This window comes from Lepisma saccharinum, chromosome 1, assembly GCF_977018435.1.
Source record: "Lepisma saccharinum chromosome 1, izLepSacc3.1, whole genome shotgun sequence".
Taxonomy (NCBI): domain Eukaryota; kingdom Metazoa; phylum Arthropoda; class Insecta; order Zygentoma; family Lepismatidae; genus Lepisma; species Lepisma saccharinum.
This window is the reverse complement of record NC_139229.1, coordinates 94,188,877-94,205,061: the sequence shown is the minus strand read 5'-3', so window position 1 is coordinate 94,205,061 and position 16,185 is coordinate 94,188,877. Positions and strand designations below refer to the sequence as shown.

Genomic DNA, 16,185 nt, shown 5'->3' with positions numbered 1-16,185 from the left:
TCCCGAAAAACGGAGAAAGACATGTTTAAGGTGAGTGAAATTATTAAATATCATCTTCGTCAGAAATTTATTATTATTTAAATATGATAATTTGCTAACATATCCCTAAAGATTTTGTATTGATTGACATTATTAACTCAGAAAGAACACTCCTATCTACTTTTGAACTACAGTTTAATGAACATGAAGACGACCAACCTCCTCCCGCATACATCCAGGGGTAGGCACTAAATGCCCTGGTGCCTTTAAAATAAACCAAGGCGTCAGATCCGCGGAATTTCGTTTTTCTTTTCCTCCTTCTTTATTGATGTTTTCAAATATACATGTTTGAGCCAATAACCCAGAACTGGTTAACGTCTTTCTTAGATATTGTGGACAAAGATTCTTTCGGTCTACCAGAAACGAGCTTGGTTTACAGTTTTTCTCCCGTTGCTAGGGCAATACAATAAATTTATATATATATATATATATATATATATATATATATATATACACTGGGTGATTTTTTTAACCTGAATCATTTGAATATCTTGAAAAGAAATCATCCTACAAAAAAATGTTTCAAATAAAAAGTTGATAGTTTGGAGGGGGAAGTTTTGTGGTGCAACAAAAGAACACCCCCTCCCCCTCTTGTAGGTGGGGTGGGGGCAACTTTGAAACTTCAAATAGAAACCCCTATTTTTTATTACAGATTCGGATTTTACGGAAAAAAATACATAAGTTTTGTCTGAAACATTTTTTTCGATTCGTGATAGATGGCGCTATAATCGACAAATTTTCATGAGCTGACATGAGGATCATGGGCCACAGCAGCTAACACATTAATTTCATTTTCTTCTCCAGTAACTGTTCTTCGACGGGTCCTTTGTTTAGGTTTAACACTTCCTTCAGTAGTAAATTGATTGACTGTACGTTGAAACGAAGCGAAAGAACGCACCCTGTCTGAAACACGCTGAGCATAAACAACCACAGCTTGACAGAGATTCCTTCCAGATTCTCCATACGTGAGAACCATTTCAATTTTCTCTTCTACAGTTAATACATCCATTGATATTAAAAAGTATCAACAGCTTAGTCAAATTAATCGCTCGGACCATTCTTGTGATCTAAAAAGCAATGAAAAACAAACAATGATTTAACAGGAAAAGTCTAAAAAGGAACTGTTTCTTGACATTGTTTTATTTTTTTCTGTTGTAGCTTTCTTAAGCATCTTTCACACAACAATAAAAAAAATTAAACAAATATCGAATCTAACTTTTAAATGTTGTAAATAGGCGAATTACCAGCTTAATGAAATCTCAAAAGATTTGTCAAGAATTAGTACAAAGTTCATGCACGAGAATGTTTTATTTTTTGACTTTAAATGAATTGCGAAATGAAATACATTGGTTTTAAAGTGTAAACATTCAAGAAATGAAAATTTGTCGATTATAGCGCCATCTATCACGAATCGAAAAAAATGTTTCAGACAAAACTTATGCATTTTTTTTCCGTAAAATCCGAATCTGTAATAAAAATATGGGTTTCTATTTGAAATTTCAAAGTTGTTGCACCACTAAACTTCCCCCTCCAAACTATCAACTTTTTATTTGGAACATTTTTTGTAGGATGATTTTTTTTCAAGATATTCAAATGATTCAGGTTAAAAAAATCACCCAGTATATATATAATAATAACCCATAGCTCTACAGCCCGTGAGGGCCTTGGCTTACCTACCGACTGCTGGTCTCCCTCCCACACTGTTCCTCCGTTACCTGTTGTAGCGTGGAGATCTTAGACCAGTATTGGAGTGTCGGGATCAGCCCGACGAGCCCCCAGCCGAATAAATTCCGACCAGAGCCGGATTCGAACCTACGATCTCAAGACGAGTGAACGCCTTAACCCGCTCGGCCACGGGGCGACCCAGTATGTTATTAATAGAACAAGGTGTAATGTGTTATGACAGGGAGAGTAGAAAGAGTGTTCTTTCTCGAAGGAGAAGGATATTAAATAAGTTAGAGTGTCTAAAAAGTGAGAGTTAGTTAACAATGTGACGAATAACCCCCGTTACCAACGAAAGGTGTGAAATCTATGTTAATGGGGTCATCGCATTCTTTTCTCGCCCAGGGCATCCCGATATGTTGCTACGCCACTGATTTCAGGATATAAGCCTCTGTCTATGTACTTGTCGCAAAAAAATGTCTTCCTTAGAATTTTTTTCAGGAATAGGAGTATACACTGATTTTTTCTACGTCTAAATATTTAAACACATGAAGTTATTGGTACACACTGTTAGATGATGTATATAAAAAAAGCCCGTTGCAGTTCTTACAGGGTGGTATTTAAAGGGGAGATAAGGGGGAATCCCCTTTGGTTTCTGCATCCTCTGGTTGCTAATTTTGAGCTCTTGGGGAAGCCATTATACATACATAGATGTAATTTATATAATATATTGATGCTTCAGGAGTTACTGGACTTTTCCACCACTGGAAATTTATCAGATAAGGGAGGGGCAAAATTTCCTCAGGTAGTCACTTCTTCGTACCTGGAGACCGTATTAAATTACATAAGAGCTCAAAAATTTAACATTTCCTTAGTTAACTATTCATTTTCCTGGAAACCGAGCCAAATGGTGTGTATAACAAATTAATTTCAAAAGTATCTATTTTCGGCAAAAAAAAATGTGTTCCTGATTTCGATCCCTAAAAAATTCTGAAGAAATTGGATAATAACGATTTTTCAATTTTTTGTGTGTGAAAAGCTACTTTCAAAACTTCAATATTAAACTCCCCCTCCAAATTATTTAAATCAATTGAATCCACCATATTGACAATATGAAGTCTAGATCAGCACTCCCAAAGGAACACCGATACCCAGGTCAGGATTCGAACCTGGAACCTTCAGCAGCGAAATCGCAAGATCCCCACAACGCGTTGGACCATCTGTACCTCTGGAATCTGTAGGGCAAGCCCACGAATAACGGTAGAGGACAGAAAGCGAGTGGTTGAGGCGAAGCAGTGTGCTCTGCTGCAAACGGCTGGTAGTTGCAGTCGCGTTTTCCCCTCCATTCACTCACTTCCCTTCTCACGCGTTATTCGGTCGGTCCAGCCCTTCGAGTCGCTTCTTGCGCAGGGACTTGCTTTCGTTCGCTTGCTGTAGAGATTCACTGGATAGTGTGATACGAAATCGAGTCGAGATAGGACAATGTACATTGATTTGTTTATACTTTATTTTGCTTCACAAATATGAACATTAATTGTCATCGCGGTTAACCAAGAGGTATCTGTATATAAGACGCGAATGAACCACTGGCGTACGCAGGGAGGTGGCTGAAGGGGCTACAGCCCCTACCGAAATTTTTGAGAAAAACAAAATTTTAAAATAAAAGCATTAAATAACTCTGGAAAAACCAAACTGGCAAGTACAAACTCCCCTCTAAAACGGGGGTTAAAAGTGGTAGTTACGAAATATTTTGTTTACCCCCCCCTCCCCTAAAATGAAATTATATAATATGCACCTTTAAAATTTCAGTCCCTCCAAAACATAATCCTGCGATCGCTAGTAGTCTGAACAATGTGTCACAAAAATTTGGCAGCGGTGGGATTCGAACCCACGCCTCCGAAGAGACTGGTGCCTTAAACCAGCGCCTTAGACCGCTCGGCCACGCTACCACATGTTACTAAACTACTTTCGCTCAGATTAAGGCGTAAAAAGTTTTGTGTTAACTCTACGTGACCTTCTTCAACATTGCAGATAAAATCACGACCAGATGAATGAATTACATAAAAGTTATGCAACGTTTCTTTTGACTGTGTTTGCTTTTCTGCTCGAAACGCATTCAATAAAGTAAAGGTCGTAATTTTTGTCAAATGAGCAAATAATTCATTATCAGATATTCAGGAACACTAGCGTATGCAGGAAATGTTTTCGGAAGGGGCTTGAGTTGTAAAGGTTGACATTGTACAGCTGCGTTCTTAGAGGGGAGGGGGGGGGGGCAGGATTCACAGTAAAATATTTCATTATTACCACTTTTAATTTTAGTTTTTAAAAGTTGTTCAAAGAAAAAATTGTAATCAGGGGGCAGGTTAAGGAGGATTTGCATTTATCATTTTGGTTTTCCCGAGTTTTTTTTAAATGTTTTCATTGAAAATTTTGATTTTCCCAAAATTTCGGAAGAGGCAGTCCCTTCAGCTTCCTCCCTGCGTACGCGAATGTTCTTGTGTGCTCGAGGAGGGGCAGATGAAACTGTAGTCCCATGCAGGGGTACCCATAGAAGGGATTCATGACGCGCCTGCGTCATGGGAATTTTTGTTGGGGAAAAGATTTTATACCAATTCATCTTCACACAAAAAATGGGGAGGATCGTTTCTTTGATTGACTTCTTATTGATTTTTAGTTGAGGTTATTATGTACAGTTTTCTACCTACCTGTGGGTGATCACGGCAATGGGGTTGAAATGAAACACCACCTCTTATGCCTCTAGAACCGGTTTGAAAATGGGGGGGGACATGCTGAATACATGGTTAGTCAAGCAGACAAACTGTTAATTTGATTTGATTTGCTTTATTTTACTTCGCATTTTGTGCCACTTTTTGGCTAATTTGCGAAGATGGGGATGAGTGATGATATGATGAATGGATACTGAGAAACATCCATGCCCAGGTCAGGATTCGATCCCGGTTAGCGGGTTGTGCTAACCACTCCGCCAGCAGACAAACTGTTAAGAATAAGCAGTGGCGTGCCCAGGATTTTCTAAAGGGAGGGGTTACGTAAACTTTTTCTGGTAGTCAGCTCTGATCTTGCTATCCTTTCCTACCTTTTACGTTCTCTTTTCTTTAGGAATACGGGGCCAAAGGGGGGGTTATAACCCCCACCAACCCCCCCACCCTTGGGCACGCCACTGAGAATAAGGTTTAGTACACTTAACAATGGCAGTGAGATTGAGCAGTTTTGTACGTTTTACGTTATCAAACATGAAAACCTAAAGTAAACATGTATTGCTTAAATATGTCTGCATTATATTGTTCCGAAATTTATTTCTGACCAAAATAATTTGAGTAAATAATTCGGCATAAAGGGAGGCAAGGGGAATGTTCTACTTTTGGGAAGGGAGTTCGTCACAGGCCTTCGGGGAAGGGGGGATGGTACCCCTGGTCCAACGGCCGGATTTGAAGTGCGTTGACTACCAAATAATTAATTAGATCAGTGGTTGCAGCAATAAGTAGCATAGCTGATTTGTAACAGAGTTAGCTGGGGCGCGTCAAGAATCTGAGCGATGCTCGCTGAGCTTACAGATCATTTTCTTGACGCTGTGTGCTCATTGATCAAAATATCAGTGCCTTTGAATAATCTGTGATCAATGTGGCTGCGTCGAGTGGACAAGATTTCAGTTTGAAAAGCTGTTAATTCTTGAAATAGTTGATGTGGACACACAAAAGTGTCGAAATTTTCATTCTTACACCTCCGCACACCTTTCCAAAACTAGGGTGTATATTTGGAATAAACAACACTTTCATTTTAATACAATTACAAAAACTTGAATATTATCTTACCTTCTGTTTCTTGAACTTTCTCTGCAATTACACTATATCGCAAGCCGTTAATCATAAATATTTCCTCTTTAGCCGCCAGCCCGTCATCCTGACACAGGTCTTACTCTTTTCCTCAAGGTTCAAGTTCGCTCAGCGATCAAGTGAGCAGCGCTCGCGCGGCAACGCTTATTTGGCCGTTCAGTAGCTCAGCGATCACGTTGCTCGCTGAGCGCTCAGATACTTGACGCGCCCCTGCTACTGGGAATGCAAGGAAAGGGGTCCTGGCCTTTGTCAAAGTTTCCTTACTAGAAATTACTTGGAGGGTCTGCAGGAATGAATGATGATGAACCCCCCTCCACCCAGTATTAGCATCTAATTGTCGCTACTGGATGTTTGTGTGTGTATCCATTCATTGTTCAAATTAAAAAGAAGCAATATTTAGTTGTTTTTTTACTAGGCCTGAGCCAATACCACTTTGAACCCATACTCTTAGCGATTCCCACGAATACCGATGTTTGAAAATTGCGATAATTAAAATTTGTTCAAAATATTGATCAATATTGGTGTGTAAATATTATTTTCCAATAATATGCATCCATTTACCAAGAAATTTGCTTTAGAATATTCAAGAATTGCTTCAGAATATTCGAATAGATATTATGTAATCACAAAATATAGTTCTCATGCAAAATTGATGCAAAATAAAAAGAAAGTTTGGATTTTGCATAATGTCCAGGATATTTAGACTGCGAAAGTATCGCGCGACATTTTTGCGGACCCTATGGAAGGTCAAAATGCCGGAAAAGTATCGGCTGGTATCGGTAGACGTTACTTTCCGATACCGATACCACTGGTATCGGCTGATACCGATACATCGGCATCGGATCAGTCCTAGCTACTTTTTACAATTTTATATCTATCTTGAAAATAGATTTTAACACTTTTTAAAAATACGTACAATTCAGAAACGAGCTCTGGGACAATTTACACTTCTTTTAAACAGTTCTTTCTTTCCCGTAAAATGTTTACAGATCACGTAAAATATCAAGTAAGGTAACTCGTACCAGAATATCGAAGTATTGTCGATTCACGGCGGTTTGAATCTTTTACTTTCTTTACTTCTAACATTAGTAGGAGTAGCAGCAGTGAACGCAGTAGTATAAGCTTCGGAACGTGTGAAAATTACAAATTAATAGGGTTTCAGTGTTGCAAATTATTAAAGTTTCGTACCAAATTCATTATCTCAAGACCATTTTTAAACAATGACGCAAAATAAGGTGAAATAAAGTGCTTCGCTTATAAATTGCTATAAATTGAAAAAAGTAGATGGAAATTTTCAGGGGGGGGGTCGCCGACGCCCAAGTAAAGGGCCGCCCAGGCTTTTACATTTTTTTAAAAGTAAAAAATCCTGTGGTGATGAGAATTTCCTTTGACACTTCGACAATTTCTTTTACATAAATGTCTAGGATATTTTCGACGTCCAGTTGGAATTTCATGTCAAAGTGATTGATTGATTTGGTGTTTTAAGTCCACTTTATGCATAGTAAGGCTAATCGGGACTGGACCTACAGTTTAAAGTGGAATCCGAACCACTGTGTGTCTCCACCGGGAATCGAACCCAGGACCCCTTGAATACAAGGCTACGACGCTACCACTGCACCATAGGGGAGACCCTGTAGAGGGGGCAGTTTCCCCATACTATAGCCCCCCTCTCTCAATTTTGGACTCTCAATGCTAAGCCTTGTCTACTACAGTCCCGCAGAATTAACTTGATAGAAATGGCAGCTGTGTGCGTGATGCAACTGCGCTCGAATTGGCTAGAGCTGGGGACTTCCCGCTGTAACGGGCCAACGGAAACTAATGTTCGGGCGCGCGAAATGTTACCAACTGTTGAAAGGACTTGACGGAGACTCCACGGATGATGACCTCGAGTGTTTTCAAATTACGGATTAAAGTTAAAAAGTAAACTGTTTATTCATTTATTGTGTACGATAGAATACTTATAATGCTTATAATTTTCTTAGCATATCCTCTTAATACAATGATATATTTCCGTTACACAATGTATTTATTTTTCAAATCTACCATCTCCCGTTGTCAGTTGATTGCCCGTGATTCGCGTGAGAGTCAAACGTTCGCTGTAGGTTGGTACTCCTGCAGCGGCGCCGGCAGCCATTTGTCTCAAGTTAATTCTGCCGGACTGTAAGAGAAAGTTAACTGTCCTCGCACCCCCTCTCTTCCCAGTTTTTGCACCCAATCCAATCTACTGCCTGCACAGTCCAAAGTGCAAACTTCTGATCTGTGTGGTCTTGCTCACTTTCGTGTCAGTTCGGTCCTTTTATGGGATTCACGCCTAGTGCAGTAACGTTTCAGCATTCAAATTTGCACCACTGACTATGTTTCCGTTGAAAGATAAAATAAGACATCTGCTTGTACTTTTTCTTCCCTATGTTTTACCAAAATTCACGCATGATTTCCACAGCCAGTAATTCATGTATAATTCCTGGAATTCCAAGTGAGTAAACACCCTGATATTATGAAGCAAATTTTACATACGTAATTATTTGCTTATGTCAAGTAACTTTTGCTAATAGAACAAGTAGCTATAGTATCACAAAAATGTGTGGATAATTTTGAAAATGATGCATACAAATGAAAATTTGGTTAGAAATTACGGTTCTTGTAATTTTTTTAACGATTGTATCTAATCAGTACTTTTCAGGAATTTTGTACCATTTAAGTTTCTTGGAACCTACTTCAGGATTTTTCAAGCCTAATTTAATATTGTTAGAACCTATTTTAGGATTTTTAAAACCTATTTTAAGGTTTTTTAGAACCTATTTTAGGATTTTGAGAGCCTACTTTAGGTACAGTGGGATTTATTTAAACTGCCGGAAGGCGGGGAGTGAAGCTTCTTCTCCTTCTCCAGACAGCTGTGTGGATGTCGCTAGGGACGAGCCTGGTCATATCGTCATATCGCACAGGCAGCTCAAGCTCCTGGCTATGGTTGCCAGGAAAGAAAGTAAGCGATGATTCACATGAACGGCCCGTGACGCCTGCACATTTTGGTAAAAAACATATACTTGAGAGCCCATAATCGAATACAGATACTACATTTAGAGCACTTTCGATTTCCTTTCTGATTAAAAATTTAGAAGCGACTGCGAAATAGTGAGTGTCGTAGGACAACTGGCCAGGTTTCGCGAGTTTTGAAACTCATAGACGCTTGAAGTTTTTTATAACGCATTTTTGGTATTTAGCGCCGCTCTCTGTCATTTTTAATCAATCACGGCGATTAGGGTGAGTAATTATTTGAAAATACACTCACAGAGAACACCCATGCCAGGATTCGAAACAGGGAACTTCGGGGTGTGACTGCGTCAACCAATGAACACACTAGATCACCTATCCGTATGGCATATATGTGTATATTTATAAAACTGGCTGGCGTGTAAAAAAAGCATGAAAATGATACATTTACTTGTATTTTAGTTTTCCCCTTAATTTTCGTCCACATACGAATTAGACAATAGTGAGTTTCTCAATTTCAAATCTTCGCCCCTCCCCCCCCCCCACTCCCAACCAATCTATTAATTTTTGAGAAATTAGAATTACACTAACACAGAATATTTACCTAGTATTCTTGATATATGCCCACCTGAAAATATTTCTTTATTCGAAAGATTTATTTCGATTTGAGCGGTGTTTTGAGGAGAAGGATCGAGAAATTATTCAAACTGGTAAAACAATTTGAAATTATAACTTCACTCTTAAGTAATCGTGTTTCCAAAAGGACTACAAAAGTAGTGATTGCTGCAAAACACACACACACAAACGAAAAGGGGATACAATCGATTTACTAAAATAATGAAACAAGTCTGTGTTAGGTGATTGGATATGAATTTGTTGATTTGCATTATTTCATAAGTCAAAACAATGAACTGAAAACGTAGCTAAGATAATGGTAGTGAATTTTTATTCATGAAGATCTAAGCTACAGTTTTGTTAATATTTTCGATATTATTAACAATGCTATTCTCCCGGGGAAGAATATAAACATCTCAATATCATCAGACTATATTTCCACCCCCTTATCTGAAATTGATCTCCTGGGGAGGGAACCACTGTAGTAGGCAACTTTTCTGTGCTCTTACATTACGTAAGACACCGTGTCACAGAGTAAATGTGCCCTAAACTAACATGCCGAGTCATAAATTAGTTTACAGTGGTGGGTGAAAAATAATGAATATGAATGTTTTAAACACTTCTATACTTCGCAAGTATTTATATATTGTAAATTGCGTTAACTTCTATATATTTAGCTAATGTATTCGTGCTCTTTAGCTATGTTTATATAAATCGTTGGTTCAAATGTAGCAGTCGACATACAGTGGCGCCGCTATCGGAGAAAAGTAAAACTAGACAATCCCAGGGGAAAGTATGAAGGGTCAGAATATCCTCAACCTATTGGAACCAACCTCTCTTTTGACGTGAACTTGTTATTAATATAAAATTGTAGCCTTACGTAAGTCGGTGACTCATACAAAATACTGTACTTTACCCCTATCTATTAGGACGGATTGTATGAATGAAAAATTACATTAATAATAATAATACACCAATATTGAAGAGACCTTTGTTACTTCTAAGTAATGCCGTATACAAGTGAGGTGACAAGGGGTCGAATGATCGGAATGTCGGAATGTGGCCGGTCAGTAGAAGATATCGCTATGGCTGTTGGCAGAGACCCATCTTGTGTTAAATATTGGATTAAAAGATATGAAGAGGAGGGTGAAGATGGTTTAAAAACTCGCAGAAAATCAGGCCCGAAACGAAAAACCACCATGGAACAAGATGCGGAAATATTAAATATGAATAGAATGAACCCATTTCTACCAGCATCAAAAATTTGTCAAGATCTGAACCTGCCATGCGCAGCATCAACTGTCCGGAGGCGTCTTCATTCGGCAGGTATTCACAGCCGAAAGCCAGCAAGGAAAGAAATGTTGACAACCTATCACAGAAATGAAAGAATTGGATTTGCTCTGGAATATATGAGTAAACCTGCAGAATTCTGGGACACAGTTATATGGAGTGACGAAAAGGTGTTCAGTTGAGATCAACTTGGTCAACTTACGGTGTGGCGACCAAAAAATACTCGTTACGTTCAACAACATGTTTTGGCGCAGAAAAGAAGTGGAAGGGTGAGTGCTGCATTTTGGGCCTGGATGAGCAGTGCAACTATGGGTGAATTGATAGAAATTTCTCCCAGAATGAATTCACAGGAGTACGTTTCAGTGTTAGAAGAATGTATGTTTCCTACTGTCCGTACAGTATACCCAGTTGAGGAGATGCCCATCATTAATTTTGTACACGACAATAGCAGTGTCCACACATCTCATGTAACCAAGCATTGGCTTTTAAGTCACCAGGAAATTTCAACTTTACAATGGCCACCAAAATCACCTGACCTAAATCCTATCGAGCACATCTGGTCGATGGTTGTAAGGGAGTGGGAACCACGGCAAGAACAGAGAAGAGAAGAGTTGGTTGCCCATGTTCAGGACGTGTTGAAGACCGTTCAAAACCGACCACGAATTTGTCAGAGACTAGTTCAGTCTGTTCCTAAGAGACTTAATGAGGTTATAGATTGTGACGGATGGTGGACACATTATTAAATTATTTATTTATTTATTTATTTATTTAATTGAAACACAACAGGCGCATGCCCAATTACAGTGTTCAATATGGGATGACACCATTACATAAACAAGAACATAACTAAGAAAATTAACAAGAAATATGAATGACGCAATATACATTTTACATTTAAAAACAATTGTGAGAAGAAATTAATTATTAGATTATAGAAGCAAAGGGAACACAGAGACAATACAATAATAAATGAAGCTAAACTGTTGGATATAACCTTACAAGCTGAATGAAAACCAAAATTCAATGAACAAAACAAAACAAAACATACAGAAATTCAGCGATTAGATCTTATGTTACAATTACATTTAAATAGGTCTACGCTTGGATTATTCTTAGAAACTGAATTAAATAACTTGCACATTCTCCTCATGGGTTCAGCTTCGGTCATTTTGGTTCTTCCAAGGGGGATTTGAAAGAGATCAGTTCTGGGCCTTAACATACAGTTTGGCACATAAAAATTTAAATTCGACAACAGATTAAAAGAATCTATTTTACCATTGATAAGCTTGGAGAGAAAAGTTATTTGACTTGTTTGCCTCCTTTCGTCGAGTGACGGAATATTAAAGATTTCGCGTAATATGTTGCTAGGAGTGAGTTTTGGATATGTACCATCAAGTTTAAATAGTAGATATCTGAGAAATTTATTTTGAAGCTTTTCTAATTTTTCGATATCTTTCTTGAATTGCGGGTTCCAAACAAGAGAAGCATATTCGAGTTTAGATCTGACGAGCGTATAATATAGCAAGAGAAATGTTTCCTTTTTTCTAAATTGATGACCCATTCTCATTATAAATCCCAAATTTCTGTGAGCTTCGCTTAAAATGCGGGCAATATGTGATTGGAATGTTAACTTTTGGTCAAAAGTGACCCCTAGGTCGGTAACTATATTCTCACTTTGTACTAACACATTAGAAATAGTGTATGAATGTTGAATAGGGTGTCTGTTGTGGGTGAATGATACAAGTTTACATTTCTTTAGGTTCAGGCTGACTTTATTAATTTCACACCACTGAAGCAGTTATTCAGCTCTTCATGTAATATTGTACAGTCATCAGCGTTTTCGATATTTTTGTATATTTTAACATCATCAGCAAAGATTAATGTCTCACATTTTGTGAGTAGTTCTGGCAAATCGTTTATAAAAATTAAATATAGCAAGGGACCAAGGTTCGACCCCTGTGGAACTCCCGAACTGGCCACGAATTCGGTTGATCTGCAGCCTTGATACACGACATATTGTCGGCGGTTCTGCAGATAGGAAGAAAGAAGGGTAATAAGTGGAGGAGAAAGGCTATTGTTGGCAAATTTCTGTATTAATATATCGTGGTGAACTGTATCAAATGCCTTTGAAAAGTCTGTATATAAAACGTCAACTTGCCCTTTATTAGCTATACTGGGTGCAATGTAGCTTGTCAGTTCGACAAGATTGGTTACGGTTGAGCGTTTTTGGACAAATCCGTGCTGTTTGGGGGAAAGAATGGGTTTAATATGAAAATATATATGTTTGTATATTATCTGCTCGAAGAGTTTTGCTGGTACTGACAATTTTGCAATAGGCCTGTAGTTACATATGTCAGCCTTATCAGCGGCTTTGGGAATCGGACAGATTTCTGTTGTTTTCCATATTGCTGGAAATCTCGAAGTTCTGACAGCCAAGTTGAAAAGGGTGTGAAGAGGGTACTTAAGAATTTCCGAACATCCTTTAATTACATAAGGGGGGATTGAATCAGGGCCGGCGGATTTTTTAGGTTTCAGTTTTTTAATGGCTTCCTCAATTTCATTTAGTGATATTTCAGAGATATTTAAGATACTAGGAAGTGAGTTCATGTTTACATTAGGATGCGGATCTTTGTAGATAGATGGTTCTTTGGAATATACGGATTCAAAATACTTTGCAAAGAGATCTTGGATACTTTCATTATCGTCAATGGTTTTATCATTATACTTAGTTGGCTGCACGGGTGGATTTTTTCTTTGATTTTTAATGAAGGACCAAAACTGGTTAGTATCATGAGCAAGATTGATTTCGGAAGTTTCAATATAGTTTTGGTAAGCTTTACTGATCTCCCATTTTAATTTCGTTCTTAAGGTTTTATACTTAATTTCGTGATGCGTTACATTTCCCATTCTTTGTTTCCATTTTTTGTGGTGACGTGATTTTGCTTTCAGATTTTTAATAATTTCCCGCGTGAACCAACATGGGTAAGATTTTTTTACAGAGGAGCGAGAGCGTGGAACACATTCATTAAAAATGCTTTCGATTATTTCATAAAATTTATCAACGGCAATATCTACGTCTTCGCATTCTTTTATTTGGTCCCAGTCAGCTAATTCGAGTTTCCGATACAAATTAATGAATAATACACAATATTAGTGTAGAAAGCAAAGAAAAGTTCCTGTTGCAATTGTAATTTTCTATGTAAAGGGTGTGACTTAACTGAAATAGTAGTTTGTAGAATAATCTGTAATAATTATTTGGTGAATACGGGAAAAAATAGGAACAATACAAAAAAAAGAAACTTGATGACAAAAACATGTTTCACTCTATTTGTACTGTGTTGATTTTGTATTTGCTTTATAATATTATGTTCGTAATTTTACTCATGAGTGAAACAGGAAAGACAGAGTGAGAAGCATTTGTGAATAGAATAAATAGGTTATAGTGCTAATAAATAAGATTGTAATTTATGGACTAAATTACAGACTACAGAAAAGTGTTCATTCTATATTTAAATACACTAACAAATATAAACCTACATTATCGTCTTATAATAAACACTTCCACTCCCGGTCTCTTGTAAAACATGGCAAAGGGTCCATTGGAAAAGATATCTTGGGTGCATCTAACACTTGGGCATCTGGAGAGGGAGTGGGGAGCAAACCGGTTTCTGCAACTACCTTGGAAAATGACTTTTTAAATCAAAATAAAAGCTAGTTAATATTGTAACCGATAAACGAAATAAATATGCCACCAGAGTAATGAAAGTATAAAATACATGAACCAGATCAAAACTTCATGTTTTCATATTCTACTACTTAATGCAAGTTCTACATGGATCCACGAGTTTTAAAAAATTGAATTATGAAGATTTTGATGTAACAAGTTACAAAGCACAAATATATGATTAAAATTTTGCTTGTAGTTTCAAAGATTTTTGTTAAACTAGCTGCGTAAAAGTTAATTACAAAATAAAATAACTACGCATTTCAGTGTATTAAATATAACGGATTTTCATTCGTGTAGTGGCTCGAATAGAAGTTTGTCCGAAGGCAATAATAATAATAGCTCAGTCATTAGGGCGTCTAACTACCATGCGAGAGACCCGGGTATGATCCCGGCGGTGGTGAACCGGGATTTATTCCACCTGTTCAATCGGCTCCGGCACTTACCTAGCGTCGTATAAAGTGGACACCTGGAGGAAACTCTGTGAGGTAAAGGCGGCCAGCGGCGTGGTGCTGTTCACATCACCCACACCTTAGGCCGGGATCAAGAAAGTGTGGGGCCCTAACTCCACACTCCCTGTGCGCCTTAATCATGGCGTGATGCAAAGCAAAGGGAGCATTTTACTTTTTAAAAGTTTTAAATAATATTAATAAATATAATAAAATGATAGTTTATTAGTTATAATGATATTTATTATTGTTATAAATTACATCATTACATTTTATGTCATGGACTCACCACCTCTAATAAAATTCATGACGACTCCCATGCACGCCAAACGTATGAGCTAACATTTTGTTGCAGTAGGTTTAAATTCTGGCGTCGTGAAACACTGCAACTGATTTCTCTCATTCACAATACGCAACCGACCATTTGAAGTATCTAGCAGCTATGACAATTTCCGCTCAGTCTTAGTGTTATCGTGTTCGCAAAATTAATGTTCCTCGCCAAAATTTCTTAATTGGAGCATTAAACAAAATCAACACATTATTACTTTTTTTAATGTAGCTCTACGATGGCGAAGATACGTTGCTCGAGAAAGCTGTTTCCATATTAGTTCTCAGCAATAAACTTACTGTCAAGTGTAGATAAACAGTTGCCTACATTACAATTTCAAAATGGAAATATTGTCCACGTAGACTTGCGCAATGTAATAAACTATTTTTTGTATTTCGCCTCCAACAAAGTTGCTGTGGCTGTTGGATTATCTTATTGTAGATGGGTTTTGATTTGATTTGATTTAGTTTATTTTACTTCGCGTTTTGTGCCTCTTGGCTAATTTCCGAAGATGGGGATGAGTGATGAAATGATGAAATTGATGAATGGACATTCACAAACAACCAAACCCGACCGGGATTCGAACCCGGGACCCTTGGCGTAGATGGGTTTTGATTATACACACGTTTAATGTATATTTTCCCAACTGTTTTAACTATTTATAATAAAATATACGCGGTAAATAATGGAAGTTGACATGCAGTTCACATGTTGCAGCTAGGTCCTCCCCAGTGTAACAAAACGAAGGGGCTCCGACGTCTAGCCTCGATTAGCCTATTTGTGCACAAAGTTGACTTGAAACTAGGCTTGTCAACCCTCTCGGAATGACCCAGAGTCTCCTGGGACCGAACTCACTCTCCCGGTCTCCAGGACAAATTTTGTTTTCTCCCGGCATGATTTAGTTCGTTATTGCACAGTGTGGTTATCAGTTCTTGTCATTACCAGTTTCAGATCGTGAGAAAAGAAAAGAAAGTATTACTACAATGCAATTCAATAATGCGTGGAATAGTTATTTCGATTGGTTAAAAGAGCCAGTTTGAAAAGGAATGTAGAGGCCCTATACGTGTAAGACTGTAGAGTATATTAATTTTGATCTGTTTAGTTACAAATTGTGGTTGCTCTGTTGCTTTGATAAAATTTTGTATTCCCAATAAAACAGGTTTCAAAATCCTGGGGGACGGGGTATTTCCCCCAGCAAACATTTTCGGGGGCGGGGAGAGTTTTTGTTACAACAAACAA

General features: G+C 37.8%; 1 protein-coding gene and 1 non-coding gene across 2 annotated transcripts in view; both read right to left on the bottom strand.

Annotated features, from left to right (window-relative positions):
* LOC145984356 (uncharacterized) overlaps positions 1-16,185 on the bottom strand; it is a 135,493-nt gene that overhangs the window by 101,307 nt on the left and 18,001 nt on the right. The gene's annotated exons all lie outside the window — the stretch shown is intronic.
* Positions 3,569-3,650, bottom strand: TRNAL-AAG (transfer RNA leucine (anticodon AAG)). Its single transcript has one exon. It is a non-coding gene; the product is annotated as a tRNA-Leu (tRNA).